General features: G+C 35.2%; 1 long non-coding RNA gene across 1 annotated transcript; it reads left to right on the forward strand.

Moving 5' to 3' along the window:
* Positions 1-817: 817 nt before the first annotated feature.
* Positions 818-14,852, forward strand: LOC131367384 (uncharacterized). Its single transcript, XR_009206932.1, has 3 exons — positions 818-997; positions 8,394-8,478; positions 14,240-14,852. It is a non-coding gene; the product is annotated as an uncharacterized LOC131367384 (long non-coding RNA).
* The last annotated feature ends 2,175 nt before the right edge of the window (positions 14,853-17,027 follow it).

The raw sequence follows: 17,027 nt of genomic DNA on the forward strand, positions 1-17,027 counted from the left end.
ATTTGACCTTCTAAATAGAGTTTGACTCTAATGACTTTAAAAATGTTTTAAAAAATCCACTAGCTTGCCTACAGTCCTGCTTGAAGCACTGTGACAGAAAGGCACATGATTAATAAGCTACACATTTATATGACGTAATGACGAAATATTTGATATGCTTGGGTTATCATTGTCCCAACGTGTAGTGAGTCAAAGACCTTGGATGTGTCTGAATTCGAATAAGTGATGTACTGATTCATAACCTAGGAACCTAGGGAGCTAGAAAGATTGCTAATTGAGACACAATCTGAATTTCTATTTTCGATTTGAGCTCTTGGTTTCATCTATAAAAACATGTTATTGGAACATGATGACCAGAGAGCTGTCTATGGGAGAAAAATCAAACCGCCATTTTGAAGCTAAGAAAAGAGAGAAAATGTATCACAGAAAATGCATAAAAACTGGGAATAGTCTGGAAAATGACGTAGACAGAGCAAGGAAAATAACAGCAGATGATGACAGAAAAACAGTCAGACAGTTTTTTCTTTGGGTGGAATCTGGCAACCCAAGTATGAAAAACCCAAAAGAATTCAACTCTTAAATATAATATTTTTTATAAATTAGGCCAACATTTGAAGCTTCCACCATTCCCATTGCAAAGCAAACATATTTTCTGAAGACTCCATTAGTGTATAAACTATAAACAGTAGGAACAGAAAATCGCCTGTTGTAAAATAAAGTTACTTAATATTTCACACTGTTGCCTAATTTCCAGCAGTCCTCTGGGTGTGGGAGTGTTTGTATCCAGCACGGCATGTTCCGTGTTCATCTGTCTCTCGCCGAGACATACAGATGGATGCGAAATATCAGAGGGGGAGAAAATGAGGTCAAAAACAAAATCGATGGGAAACGAGGGGAGTCTGGCGTATCAGAAAAGCAGACAGTCTCAATAAAACATCAATCCTCTATCTTTGCATGGGAGAACGCTTGAACGGAGAAGGTTTGCATAAGCAAATATGTAAGTAATAATGATTTTTGATTTTTTATGGAAACTGTTGCCATATCAAACCCAAAGAGAAGATTAATACATGCAACTCATCGCATCTGACGCTCTGAACTGAATTTATTTTAATCTCTGTGTGAAATGATTGTTGATTTAATGCAGTCTGTTAGCGAATTGGAGCAGCATTAATCTCAGTCGACTTACACTGAAGGAAGATTTCTGTAATTTATACAATAAACTGTTGCGTATAAACCAGATGATGGTTGAAGTGTGTGTTAAGGCTCGGCTGGAATTCTGGGAATGGAATGACTGTACTGGTAGATTATACTGTAGCACTGGACCTTACTGGACAGCTAGTTAGGCAGTGCTGTGATTATACAGTAAATGATAGAATAATTATTCGTCTGAATGCAAAAATATTAGTCTGAAACATTTAATCTATCTATCTATCTATCTATCTATCTATCTATCTATCTATCTATCTATCTATCTATCTATCTATCTATCTATCTATCTATCTATCTATCTATCTATCTGTCTGTCTGTCTGTCTGTCTGTCTGTCTGTCTGTCTGTCTAGGGAGATAATGCAGCCTTCTGTCTATCTGTCAGTCCGTCAGTCTGTCTGTCTATCTGTCTATTTAGGGAGTAACTGCAGTGCTCTGTCTATCTGTCCATCCATGCGTCTGCCTGTCTATTTATCTATCTCTCACATAAACATGGTACCAATTAATTCCTCCCTTCCAGCACAGTATGTATACTTCCTCTCCCCCTTTGCACAGAGTGTGTGCTGGAATCCTACAGTGATTTGAGACACAGCCGTATCTCCCCCTAACTAGAGAGAGAGAGACAGAGGCTGCTGCTGTCCTCATATTGAATGGCAGTTTGTTTTCAGTGTTTGTCTCATTTTCCCAGTTTACCTCCATTGATTTTCCCCTGTGGGTCCCGGAGTAGAGCAGCTGTCTCACACACTTTCTCACAACACACACACACACACACCGGTCGAGCGTGGTGTTTGTGCTCCATCATGAAGCCCAGTGGAGCCTTTTAGCGCTACACACTCGGGTCAGAGACAGAAAAACCTGCTGTTCAGTTCACGAGACAGACGAGGCAAAAAGAAGGAGAGGAAGTTGATGTTAAAGTCGAAAGGAGTTTGGGATACGAGATGTACATCTGAGAGGCAGATTTATTTATTTATTTTTCCAATATGTTTTGGAGGAATCTATACAGATAAATCAGAGAAATCAAATCAGATATATCACATATAACCCCCCCCCCCCACCCACCCCCGAGTGTGATGATGAGAAACATGGCCGTGAATATTATATAATGCATTCAAACACTTGTAAAATTAAAATGTAAATAAACGAATCATGTGGGGGAAAAATGTTTTGTGAAAAAAATCTTAATCAGAAAAAATCTTACAAGAAAAAAAATCTTAATCTGAAGAAAATACATATGAAAATGAATCATGAAAATAAATGAATATTGTGGGGGGGGGGCATGAATTATTTATTTTTTATTTTTTTATATTTTTTATTTTTTTTATTTATTTTTTAATATTTATTATTTATTTTGCATGAATCATGTATGAAATGAATCAAACAAAAAATCAATCAATCAAGTAAATGAATTATGTTAAAGTAAATGAATTTGAATGTTTCCTGCAAATGAATCATGTGAAAAAAGTTTTCATATGAAAATGAATCATGTGAAAAAAAAAGAATCATGTAAATGAATCATCTGAAAAAAAAAACATATGAAAATGAATCATGTGAAAATAAATGACTCATGGAAATGAATCATTTGATAAAATATTCATATGAAAATGAATCATGTGAAAATAAAAGAATCACATAAAAATCACACTTTAATGAATTCTGAAATAAATGAACCATGCAAAACAAAGAAATCATGAAACATGAATCATAAACTTAATTAAAATGAATCATATGGACCAACTCACCTGAAATATAAAGTAATCAGTTTATTAAAACAGGTCATTAAAAGCAAGATGTTCTAAAACAACACGTTTGTGTAATAAAGTGTTTATTCATAGGTAAGGGAACTACTTCAGTCACACACTATTAAGAATGAGAGCAAAACTCAACAACTACATACACACTACAATACACTCGAGACAAAGAAGCATCATGATAGAAGTATTATTTCATAGGGAAACAAGAATCAAGTGCACAAAATCAAACAAAAGGAAACACATCAGTGCATACACATAAAAAATAAAAAAAATAATAAATAGGACAGTTTTTTCTTCCTGTATATTAACCACTGCTTATGTAATATGACAATAATTTGAATATTTTCTGTATTAAGCCTTACATTTCTTCTGTACCAGACCCCCCGTGCACTTCACAATGCCTTTTCACTTTGAACAAACGAGAGATCGGTGAAAGCTGTTTGATTCGACTATAATTATTAACAATGGCGGCCATTTTGTGTCAGCGTGTTAACATGGCGGCACCTTTAATGAGCTGTGACAGAAACTGCGAAATAGCGAGGAAAAAAAACAAGAAGGGGAGAGATGAGGGTAATCAGGAAGTGATTACAGTGTTGTCACTTAATCAAGTGTTGCCAAGGAACTTTGCAATGTCACAATTAAAGTGACAAACATGCAGAGAGAGAGAGAGAGAGAGAGAGAGATTGTTGTGTGGGTTAAGAGATTAATGTGATGGATAAATCGCAGACGTGTGTGTGGTTAAAGTTTCTTGACAAATGTTGGTTGATTGCAGTGTTCTTTAGCTTAGAAACAAAATTAATTTTTTTTCTAACATTGAATTAAAGCAAATACACATTAATTTATCTCAAGCACAAATATCTCATTATGTAAAGTTTCTGTGTATTCATGTGATCTAAATAAATATCCGCTTAGCGTGGAGCTAGCAACTGCATACAGTGAGGTTAAGTAGCTTCCAGGCTAATGGCATCAGGACATTAAAGTTACTCTTCACTTCAAATCTGTTACTGAAGTTAATTTAAAACCTCAGATTTAAAGGAAAAGGGTTTGAAACTGATCTTGTAATTCAACATGACAAAATTTGATGAAGTGATTCACAGGATCTTTGGGACATTCAGACTGCAGGTCAAAAGTTTTGGCTTGTGGACTATTTCAAATTTTAAAAATGACCTTTTATGGTCACTAAATAAAATTTTACTTACAGTTTGCGCAGTTATATATTGTGTGTGCTTAAATTATTGGCACCCTTCATATAAGAGCATAAAAGTAATGCTTGAGTACTTAAAAAATCAGTCCTGTATTTTCAGGACAAACCTTAATATATAATTCAAATAATAATAATAATAATGATAATAATAATAATAATAATAATAATAATATATACTAAGCAGCATAAGTTTATATAATGTATATAAGACAAAGACAAAGAAAATTGCAAAGTAAAATAGAATTTATAGACCAGGATTTTGAATAAATAAGTTAGGTAATATTAAAATACATTATTATTATTATTATTATTATTATTATTATTATTATTAATAATAATAATAATAATAATAATAATAATAATAATAATAACAATAATAATAATGTTTTTCAATATTAGCTAATCTATTTAGTCAAAACTCCTGTCTCTAAATTCTATTTTATTTTATAATTATATTATTATATAATTATTATATTATTTTTATTTATTTATTTATAGTTCAAATATTTTTAATGAAAAAAAAAATCGCTTGTGTTTGGTAACAAAAAGCTAACACAGAACTACACAATTTGTGTGTTACACCTCACACATCCTGAAACACCAGGAGTGTGTAAAACACTTCAGCGCAGCTCAGACTGAACAAATCATGTTTACTGCCTCGGAAGCTGGACAACACGTTTAGAAGGAAGAGGCTGAGCATCACAGAAAGCTCTCATGAGCCTTGGCACTGCTTTTGCTGTGATTAATTCCTCTTCCCTCAACTGACCTGAAACATATCTGTGGTTGCTGTGCTGCTGGAACTTTCTAGAAGTCAGGAGGAAAAAATAGCTATAGAGAGAGAGAAGGAGAGAGAGAGAGAGAGAGAGATGGACAGAGAGACAGCAGTGTGTGTGTGTGGGTGGGTGTGTGTGTGTGTGTGTTTGTTTCACTGTGTGTGAGAGAAAGAGACAGACAGCAGTGTGTGTGTGTGTGTGTGTGTGTGAGAGAGAGAGAGAGAGAGAGAGAGAGAAAGAGAGAGAGAAGGATTGACAGACAGACACATAATGAGAGACAGAAGTGTATGTGTGTGTAAGCATATCAGAGACAGACAGACAGACAGACAGCAGTGTGTCTGTGTATGTGTGTGTCTGTGTGAGAGAGAGAGAGACAGAGAGAGAGAGAGAGAGAGAGAGAGACAGAGAGACAGATATAAAGCAGTGTGTATTTATGTATGTGTGTGACAAAGAGAGAGAGCATCAGTGTGTGTTTGTGTGTATGTGAGTGTGTGTGTGACAGAGAGAGAGAGAGTCCATCAGCGTTATTAAAGCAGTAACACTTCATGGCTGGAGCTCGGTGTTTGTCAGCTCATGTGTGTGTGAGCTCGTATGAAAGTGATTATTTTCTACAGAATGTGAATATAATCAGTAGCTGTGGGCTGCTTCCTCTGTCAGAGCTGTAAACCAGAAAGTAGTGAAAACATCTGGAGAGGGACAGCTTTCAGCTTACAGAATTCCAAACCGTGTGGACGGTAACATCTGGTCATTCCTTAACAATTAAACATCCGCATTTACATATGATCGCCGTTCTCCTTCTGATCAACACGGATTAATCCCTTCATCTGTCTTTTTCTTTTCAAACAGCTGTGTAAGAAAATCAGCAGGATGTAACTGTAACTACGTCACTGTTTTCAGTTTTCTGGACATTTTTGAGAGTCCTGGTCCTGAACATATGCACATGAGGATTCAGAGAGTGAACCGTGACATGATTTATACTTAAAATTAAGATTTCATTTACTTCTAAAGCTCAGAATCTGCAAATTACAGTTGAATTGATGTTCAGGGTTGCCAGATTGGACTGAAGATTTCCAGCCCAACTACAGCTTAAACCCTGTCTATTGTTTAAAAACATTACATATTAAACTTGATTGTAAAGTTTGTTTGAATGGAAAATGAATAAAAAAATTAAAACCCGCCAATTGCATCAAAAGCCAGCCCAAATTTTATCAACCCACCCAATGCATTTTTTCCCGGTTAGACATGACCAAAAGGACCCTAATTGGGCTGGAACCCACCCAATCTGGCAACACTGGACTTGTAGTGTGATAAATAGAACTGTGAAAAGCGAATTAAAGTAAAATCCGAGTCAATATTGCATCTGTTCAAATATTTGGGATGAGTTTGATGCTAATTTGTTGGTCAGGATTGTGTATTTGTGTTATTTTTGTAGTTTGAGAAGTTTGAGGTTGCCGCTAACATAGTGTGTATCAGGAGCAAAATATTTCAAACATTCATACAGATGGAAATATTAATCTTTCACATTGTAATGTGGCAGGCAAAAGTATTAATACTGAGTGTGATGAAGTTATATCTTCAAGCAAAAACAGGAACTTTGGGGACTTTGGGAGGTTTTGGAAAGGGTGTCATAAAACAATTCACATTCCTGTGTACCTCCCCCTCTTCAAGGAGACAGTGGTGGAACTATCTTCTGGATCTCACCAAGAATTTACATTCTTTTACCTTTCAGGTTCTAACCTCAATGAATACTAAAATATTGTAATGATATACTTACTGTATGATGTTATTGATGTTTAATGACATTCTAAAGGTCCTGGTGCGATTGGTGAAAAAGGTCTATTTTCCAAATTAGAGTATACTAAAGTTTACACATAATCTGTACTCCTGTTGGTGATACATATGTCCTTATGGCCTTATTTAACCCCCTCTTTGGCCACAAGATAACAATCTGAGCTCTGGTCATACTATGTCCTTTACAACCCTTATTTAGTGACCACTGGGTGGTAAAACTAAAAGCATAGATCACAATCAATCTCTGATCCAGATGTTTCCTTACGACCCGACCAAAACCAGGCCTTCTGGGGACTAATAGATTTTACAACCCTTTGTCTCTCTTGGGTATAGAGGGTGCATTGGCAAAAGACTCAGGGAAGCGTCTGCATTCAGAACTTCCCACACTATTGTTGTGTGTCTCTATTGCCAGGTATGACTTTAACTCTGTAACTGGTGTTTTTCATACTATGCTGATCCTTTTAATTGTTACTGTGTTTGGTATTTTTCTAATTGAATAAACTGATTTAAGTGGAACCTGCCTGGCAAAATAAAATTGTTAATCTTGACTTATTCTGAGCCTATGGAAACTCATTATTATACACCTCTTTAATCTCAGATTGTGAACTTAAATCAGAATGGAGAAGGCCTAGGTTTAAGTTGGAATGGAGTAGCCTCGACTTAAACTTGAATGGAGAATGCCTCGGTTTAAAGTTAAATTAGAACAAACCGAAATTTAAACTTGTATGGAGAAACCTAGGTTTAAGTTTAAATAGAGTTATGTTCAATCAATTCAATTTTCTATCTACTTAATAAATTTGGAATAGTCAATCCTCTAAATCGTGATCAGCATCAGATTATACTTATATTAATTATTGATTGGAGTCAGATTATCATTATAAACAGAGTTCAAAGAATGAAGCCAAATTCTAACAAATGAAGCAAATTCTTCTAGAAGTGCAAAGGAAAGGTAGGACATGAGATCCCTTCAGCCACGCCGCTGGATTCCGTCGTTGGGCCAGTGGGTGGTCCTTACAACATGTGAACCAGTGAGCCGTTATACCTCTAAACAAGCTCAAACCTTTCATTTTTCCATTTAGAATTCTCTTTCTGATGCTTTTTGATCCAAATGTTTGATTCTGGCTCAGAATTTACGTCAATATTTATTCAGAGTTGTTTTACACACATGGGGAAAATCCTTTTCTTCTGTGCTTATTCATTCAGATTATTACAATCACTTCACACTCCTGAGTTGAAGCAGCTGAGACAGAGAAAAAAACAGGAAAGAAAATACGGACCAAAAAATCAAGACTTATTTCATTGAATTTGTAACTTAAAAGAAAGTAAAAATAGTAATATATGAGTGAGAAGATGACAAGCAGGGGAATAAACATTTAGCAGTTTATTATACAGTATATTAATAATATTTTCTTTAGTCAGGTTTTCCTGTAAATTTTTCCATGTTGATAAGATCGTTGTTAATCGTTGTTATTGCACAGAATTGTAATTATTGTAATTGCACAGTTTAAAAATATCACACACAACAGTGTATATTATGATGAGAGGTTATTACACAGTTATAACACAGTATAAAAAAATCAGTAGTAACAGTATGTATTATGGCTACTGGTTCACTGAGAGCAGCTCTGGTTGATAAGGTTGCTAAAAAATGTTTCATTCTTTTTCAGCTCGGATCTGAAACCAGGAACAAGAAGTTGGACTAATCATGAAGCTTGCTCTATTAGCTCTGAAAAAAAACAAAAAGCAAGAAGAGTAAGCACTCCATTTCTGTTTTGCAGTGATGTATTCTGATGTGAAGGTATTTCAATGAGAAGAACTTAAAGTTGCAGAATGCAGGGCAGCTAAATGGCGCTGAGTGACAGCAGAGGCTAGGCTGGGCTAGTTAGCGTGACGTGGCTGATGCAGGTATTAGCATGAAGATCAGTTTAAGGAGGTAAGAGAGCTGGACTGAATCTAAAGAGACTATGCTTTGCGCTATTTATGGATAGAGAGAAAAAGTGAAGGATAAATCCCACAGCACCTCTATCAGCTATCAGCAGGTAGACGAATGGCATTGTGGCAATGCGTTACCCACAATGCCATCTGTTTTATAAATATATATATATATATATATATATATATATATATATATATATATATATATATATATATATATATATATATATATATATTTAATTAAAAAAAAATCTAAGAAAAGAAAGAAGATATAATCATAAATCATTTATAATAAATAAATAAATAAATAAATAAATAAATGAAACAAACACAAAACTTTGAGTATAAGTAGGTAACTAAATTGTACCCCATTATTTGTGTAACAATATACAGACAAACAAACAAACAAACAAACAAACAAACAAATAAATAAATAAATAAATAAATAAATAAATAAATAAATAAATAAATAAATAAATAAATAAATATTTAAATAAATAAATAAAAATTCATGAAATTATTTTATTATTTAATTTTGCTTAATTTAATTTCCAGGGTTGCCAGATCTGTGCAAACAAAAGCAACCCCAGGAACAAGCAGCATTAAAATGGCCAAATAGTTTGTTTGTTTGTTTGTTTGCTTGCTTGTTTGTTTAAATGTAAAAACCTTCTTATTTACCAAGAGTGATGTGGTCTTCTGCAGTTGTAGCTCATGCACCTGAAGCTTTGTTGTGTTGTCTGTTCTGAGATGCTTTTCTGCTCATCATGGGTTGTAAAGTATTACACAGTTCTAAAAAGTGATTATTTTAGTTGATATACACTTCCAGTCAGCTCAAAACAAATCCTCTGGTCTGATCTCTCTCATCAACAAGCACCTGACGATTATCATTGTAATGAGATAATCCTAATAAATGTTATTCTTTTCAGTTATATGTACTTTTAATGTAATGGCTGATCATTAAATGTTCATGAATTATATGATTATATACAGCATATTAATTTCAATGGGTTGATAATATAGCACCATTCCTATTCCCCGAGAATCATGGAACGTAATGCTGTAATTAAGTTCAACATGAAACCATAAAATCCATAAATCTACTCTGATGAGTTTCACCATTTAAATAAAAAGTGATTAATGAGTCACCTTGTGCAGCCTTCATACACACTCCTCTGTCATATAATAAAGTTAGATAAGACTACAGGGACTGAGAGTGTATTAAAATCTTAAATTATGTCTTCGTTTAAGCAGCAAAATTGTTAATGAGACTTGTTTCAGAGTGCGTGGCTGAGACGCTGACTGTAATGAACGGAGATGTATGCTAACGTGTTGCGCCGCATTTAGCTACGACACTTAATAGAAGTCGTCAGTGATAATATCAGCTCCTGCTGTGTACTCCGATCCCATGAATATGAAAATAAATTATTAATAGCCCGATAATGCAAAGAAGGACGTATCATACTTATATCATAAAGTTTGAAATAAATGGATAAGAGGAGCCGAGGATTTGAATATTTCCAGGAAAATTGTGGTTGAAGCTAAAAAAAAAAAAAGAAAAGAAGCCTGCTAGCTCCGTCTCAAAGACCAAACCATGGACTTTCCTCTTTTGATGCCGCTATCAAAGAGCTATCTTTCATCTTTCACTCAGCCTCTCTGTCTTCCATCTTCTAACTTCATATCTAAATTCTAACTAGCCCTCCGCTGTGACAGGGCCGCCTGTGACATTTTGTTCAAGACAAAAGGATACAGGGAATAGGGAAGCTTTTGAAACAGAGGGGAAAAGCCGAGAGATGCCAGTCTGCCTGGATCGAGGTGACCAAGTGCTAATGGGCTTCGAACGAACACCTTGATTTACACCACAAACGTTTGTTTGATGTACAACAGTCACGGCAGCCAAACTCCTCAGCATTCAGAAAAGACGTTTTGAACCTTCTCATTTTGTTGTGTTTTGTTCTCTAAGGCTTGTGTAAAGCCACACACTGGCAGCGGATATCAAAACGGTGAGCCATTACACCTCTGACCATTGAGCTCAAACCTTTCATTTTCCATTCAGAATTCCATTTCGGATGCTTTTTGATCCGAATTTTGGATTTTTGGCTCCGAATTTACGTCAATATTTATGCAGTGGCACACATGGGAAAGTCCTTCTTTGAGGGCTTTTCATTCAGAATTAGTTCACACCTCTGAGTCAAAGCATTCGAGATGGAGGAAAACGGGATAGAAAATACGGACCAAAAAAGTCAAGACATTTCAAAAGCAAGAAAAATATAAAAAATACTAACATATAAGTAAAAAGATGGCAAGCGCTGGAATAAACAATTTACTTTATTATTATTATTATTATTAATTAATTATTATTATTAATTGTTTATATTATATAATATTTATGAAAAAAAAGAAACTATAAATAATATACTATATATATATATATATATATATATATATATATATATATATATATATATATATATATATATATATATATATATATATATATAGTATATTATTTATAGTTTCTTTAATCAGATTTTCCTGTAAGTTCGTCCATGTTGATGAGGCATTAAAGGTTAAAATCTTTTATCCTTTTCCAGCTTGGATCTAAAACCAGGAACAAGGAGTTGAATAATGTGATATATACTACTAGGACTAATCATGAAGCAATATATTGATATATATTGATTTACAAATCAACATGTGGCATGCTACCTACTTATTTGTTATCCAATATTTCTGTACAAATAATACTTTAAAAAAACAAACAAACCTAATATCGCAATGTTCATTCAAAGGACATTAATCACAGCAAATTTGTTTGACTTTAACAGCACAGCTTCCAGTCGCTTTATTTGACAGCTTAAAAAATAACACTTGCATGTTTTTATCTAATTTTGCAGTTCATTTCTTTATTTATTTTAAAATATCATTCAGCAACAGGTAATAACGTGGAAACTGGCTGGCGGTCAAATTCATAACTGAGACAAGATTCTATTTTGTCTCTGCTTTGTTTGAGATAAAGACATTGCTGTATGAGCCGGTGATGTATGCATATGCTGGATGCAGTGTTGCCAGATCTGTATAATCTGTACAAGCAGCTTTAAAAGATGTAGTTTTACAAATGTAATAAATTTAAGGGAACATGTAATCAGCTGTGAGTACTATTTATCCAGCTTTTTTTTAAATTGAACTTACCTACTTCTTTTTGAGTGATTCTCTTTCAAATGAATACATGCACTTACAATGGAAATAGCCTTTTAAACATAGCTTAAATTGCAAGTTTCGTATTGTGTTTATTTATTTATTTATTTATTTATTTATTTACTTACTTACTTACTTACTTACTTACTTACTTACTTACTTATTTATTTATTTATTTATTTTATGTTATGTCATGCATTTTACAATAAGGCTATATTTTGGGGAGAAATTAATAAACTAACAGCAAGCCCAAGGTCAGGATAGCATGTGAGTAAGACTAAATGTAAGTAAATAAATCCAGAGTCTCAAATCTGTGAGTTCTAAAATAAATTTAATCTTGAAAATTAAATGAAATGAAACAGCCTTTATTTGTCACATATACATTACAGCACAGTGAAATTCTTTCTTCGCACATCCCATCCTTGGAGGTTGGGGTCAGAGCGCAGGGTCAGCCATGATACGGCGCCCCTGGAGCAGAGAGGGTTAAGGGCCTTGCTCAAGGGCCCAACAGTGGCGGTGCTGGGGCTTGAACCCCTGATCTTCCGGTCAACGACCGCCTTAACCACTTGAGCCACCACTACCCCTTTAGTATCTTAAAATCACTTTTATTACTTTAAGTCAGTGTAGACATGTATGTATAATCAGTTCTGATGTTATTTATATATATATATATATAAACATCAGAACTGATTGCAAAGATTCTAGTGATCATATAAATAAATAAATAAATAAATAAATAAATAAATAAATAAATAAATAAATAAATAAAATAAACCTTTAAAGACCTATTCAGACTTCCATACCCAGTTGGTTTAAGGAGATAAGTGTCTGTGTTTAAGCTTAAAGACCAACCACGGTGAGCAGTGAATTCTGGAAGCTTTGTATCTTGACACAACTTTGATCCATCCAGCTGGTTCGAATCCTCGCTCGACTTATCAGAGATCGTGAACAGCTTTTTGAACATCAATCATTGCAACTTTCTGCATACACGCTTTGATAATAAGTCCGGATCAAATAAAAAGGCACTGATTCGGTCTGTCTCTTAAACATGTTTGTGAACACTTCAGTAAGTCGCAGAAGCTCGGAGGCGCCAAGCGACAGGCTCGGAGGAATGAAAGGTGACAGCAGCTGCCTTGATTACATCATTTCCTGCCTTTAATCACACTCTGAATTAGAAGTGTCAAACCAGATCCGTGTCAGCCCGAGCGACTTCTGATTCTCTCCGATTGCTCAATCAGGCCGAGGATTCGCGTCTCCTAATGCTCTACTGGGGGATTGATTTCGCTTCTGTTAAAGCCACTTAGGCTAGCTCATGTCTCCAGAACCGACAAACAGGTGGTCTAAAGAGAAAGAGAGAGAGAGAGAGAGAGAGAGAGAGAGAGAGAGAAAAGGAGAGAAAGAGTCACTTGTTTTTTCTGTTAGCATTCGTAAAATTGCATCCAGATGCCAATTTGAAGCATATTAAAAGTTAAACAAACAAGGTGTTGATTAATTTTCTAGCCCCTGGCAGTGACAGAGATATCGGTGCAGCTGACAATCAGAAAAGTTTGAATATATTATTATGATATTGACATAAATTTGACATAAATGTGTGCGTCATTGAAATGGAGTCTGGTCAGTTTTCTTTGAGGAGACATTTATGGAAGGAATCTCCAGTTGCTGCTCTTTAACACAGTCAGAGATAAAGCTTTCAGTTTTCCAGCACAGTAAAGTCTTCAGGAGTTTACGCTCCGCAGCGCTTTTTTTAACCTCAAGATAAAGACAAAAGAGAGACTGAAGATGAAGCACACTTTGCATATTGCCTCTTTAATGGAGCATATACTGGATTTTTCCACTTGTACATTAGTTTTCTGTCTAAATGTAACTTTTACTAGGGAGGCAGCCATGTTTCAGTCTCACTGGAGTGAATTTATTGAAGATTCAGTTTAAGGCATCCGTCTCTGCAGGCTCAAAAGAATTTTTTCTTACGGAAAGTTTCAAATAAATGCCGTGTAACAGGCTGATTATCTTTTTTAAGCTTTCCAGTGGAACTCTGGCATTGGTGCTTTTTCACTTTTGGCCTTGGAGACTCAAACTTACCGTTTTCTTTTAGAATCAAATAGAATTTCTAATAATCTTTTAAAAAATCTAAGTACAGGAAATGATTGTTTTCTGAATTTTATTCTGTTCTGATGAATCATTTTAGCTCTTACCTGCACTTAGCTTCTTTTTAGTGTTTGATGATAAGCTTCTATAACTATCTTGTCATATTGTGTTTAACTTCTCATTAAACGTTGAATAGAAACATTATAAATATAAAGCTTGGAAGGAAAGTGGAAGTAGCAGAGATCATTAGAGCTTCTAGGGAGTGTTATACAATCTTAACCTTTTTAAAAATTTTCAGTGGCATTTCTCCGCTCCTCCTGCTACTGCAGCCCCGGTGCTGAACGGACAGCGCCATTTCAGCACCCCCAGTGTTGTGGATAGCCAGGAAGCACATGGCTGCAAGGCGGGGCGGCAAAAGCACGCCACAATCCAGGCAGCCAATCAGAGCAGTGCTGTAAGCTCTTCACCTTCTGTGAGAATAGCAGAGAGAGCACCATGGGGTGCAATGCCTCCTCAAGAGTAAAGTCGAATGTAGCACTACAACTACTGTGCTTTTCTCCCTCTTATTTGGAAGACATCCCGTGGACTCCAAAGACGATGCTACCTGAGCTCAATGCACCTAGCCAGGCTCCTGGGCCTCACCGCATGGCTGTGCCTCAGAAGCCCGGAACTGCTCCAACCAGCTGACGCTCCAGAAAAATGTTTCCCACTCCCTTTTTTTTTTAATTTTCACTACACTTAAAGATTATTCCACTGGCTTATAGTAAATAAAACAATACTCCTGCTCACAGAATGTGGTCTCTGGTGTCTGTGTTCAGCCCCTCACAGCCTGAGTAACTACAATTATTACTATATACCTCTGAATACCCAGACACTCCCACATCCACAGTCACCCAGCTCTGCTTAAGTGTCTCTGTTCAAACACCTATCAATTCTTCATCACTGTTAATCTTACACATCCATGCTACACTCTACTTCTAACATGATTTTTCCTACCAATTCTCACCCAGACTTTTTTGACATAAAAAACACAATTTTTACTATTTTCTATGTGCAAATTCAAAACTACTACAACATCAAGATGGAAAACCCCATTATAAACATTTTCCACAAAATCACTACCTTTCTTTCCACTTCTTTTCATTCCCAAACAGCTGCAGTGTAATTTGTCAGACAGTATTCATTAACTGCAAGTGCCTTATACTTTATTCCAAGGGAAATGAAGAAAACATCGGTTTGTGGTGTTTTGGGGCACTCTACATATTCCATATTCCACAAGGTTATAAAACACACACGGTTTCCATCTATTTCTGTCTCTTGACTAATGATCCGGGCCGCTTCAGACCTCTTTGATCTATGGCTCCTACCTGAAGATATATTTCAAGATGAGCTGCTTTATTCCTTTGTGTATTCACTCTATGCTTTCATTTGCTGGAGCAAACTGATGACTTTGTACTTAAAATTGCTGTTTTTTTTCTTCTTCAGCCTGGGTCAGAGAAAACCATTGATTTCATAAAGTTAAGTGCATTTGCAATATGGCAAAACAAAACAATAGACACAATCAGAATATTCTTGATTTCTTATTTATTATGCAGAACTGGACTGACTGTCAGGACAGAAAGCCCTCATCAGAGGCAAAGAGCATGAGGAAAGAGAATCTGTGAGAGGTTTTAGAGAGGATCTGAGCCAGAAGCAGGGATGAGCAGCACATCTCTGGAGGCCAGTATTGAAATGGCGTGAAAAACCTGGAATAATGGAGCGAGAGCTCCTGATTCAGCAGAACCTAGATGCTGCATCCATACCGTAGCTACCCTCAGAGCTCTGAGTGTGTACCAAGTGCCTGGTGTATGGGAGGGAAATGACCTGCCTACACACTCCATACACACTTCATACACACTCCATACACACTTCATACACACTCCTTATACACTTCACACACACTTCACATGCACTTCTGCCTCCATCTGACCATGCGATTTACTCAGCAATCTAATGCATTGAGAGGATTTTTCATTTTACTATATAATTTTTTTTACTTTTAATAATAATAGTAATAATAATAATAATAATAATAATAATAGGAAGAAGAAGAAGAAGAAATAATGCAATAAATTCATCCACAAGCCTAAGCGTAATCTTACATTATTTTCATCATTGTTAATCATAAAATATAATTATTACACTATTACTCCATGTTTATTACACATTTATTACATGGCTCAAATTTTAAATGGACTTATTACATAGAAATTCATTAATATAAATAAGCCCATAAATTCAATAAGAATACTGCTATATTATTATTATTATTATTATTATTATTATTATTATTATTATTATTATTATTATTATTATTATTATTATTAATTCATGCACAACTCTAGGAATAATCTTATATTATATCCATTATTCCTACGATCACTATTATAGTTATTACATTGTTATAACATGTTGATTTAAATGTTTATTACATATGTAATAAATTCATTACAACAAAAAGTACAACGTTATTCTTTTTTTTAATTTTTTTGGCAAAGTAAGTTGGCAAGTTGTTGTAAAACAAAAGGAACAAACCACTCTAGGACACAATGTTGTTGAAACTTCAGGGTACTAACAGTAACTCTACTTCATCACACCACTATTTTGTCAGATTTTATACCTTAAATAAATATTCCAGTCCGGTGCATGACCAGTGTTCGTGTCAGAAAGTCGAGAGCTTCTTTGTAGCCTGAACACTTTGTGTTCTGTCCTTATTTTAGTCGAAACTCAATTCAAAATTCATGCTCTTGTGAAAGATGGAGCTCCAACCCAGCTTGGTGTTCGTGGTACAGGTTTTCATTCCACAGGCCTCAGGCTTTCCTTTACAAAAAGTTAAAAATATTTCCACACCATCCAGAGCTGAGAGTAAAAATAGAGCACCTGCACTTCCTGCCACTACACGGAGCATCCAAGAGTGAATATCTCTTATCTCTCAGAGACTCTGATGGCACTACAGCATGTAGTGGAGGACATTGTTCCAGACGAACCACACTGGGACATATTGTCAAGCTTTAGTGCTCCAAAAAAAAAAAAAGTCAACATTATAC

The sequence above is a fragment of the Hemibagrus wyckioides genome, linkage group LG16 (genome assembly GCF_019097595.1).
Source record: "Hemibagrus wyckioides isolate EC202008001 linkage group LG16, SWU_Hwy_1.0, whole genome shotgun sequence".
Classification (NCBI taxonomy): domain Eukaryota; kingdom Metazoa; phylum Chordata; class Actinopteri; order Siluriformes; family Bagridae; genus Hemibagrus; species Hemibagrus wyckioides.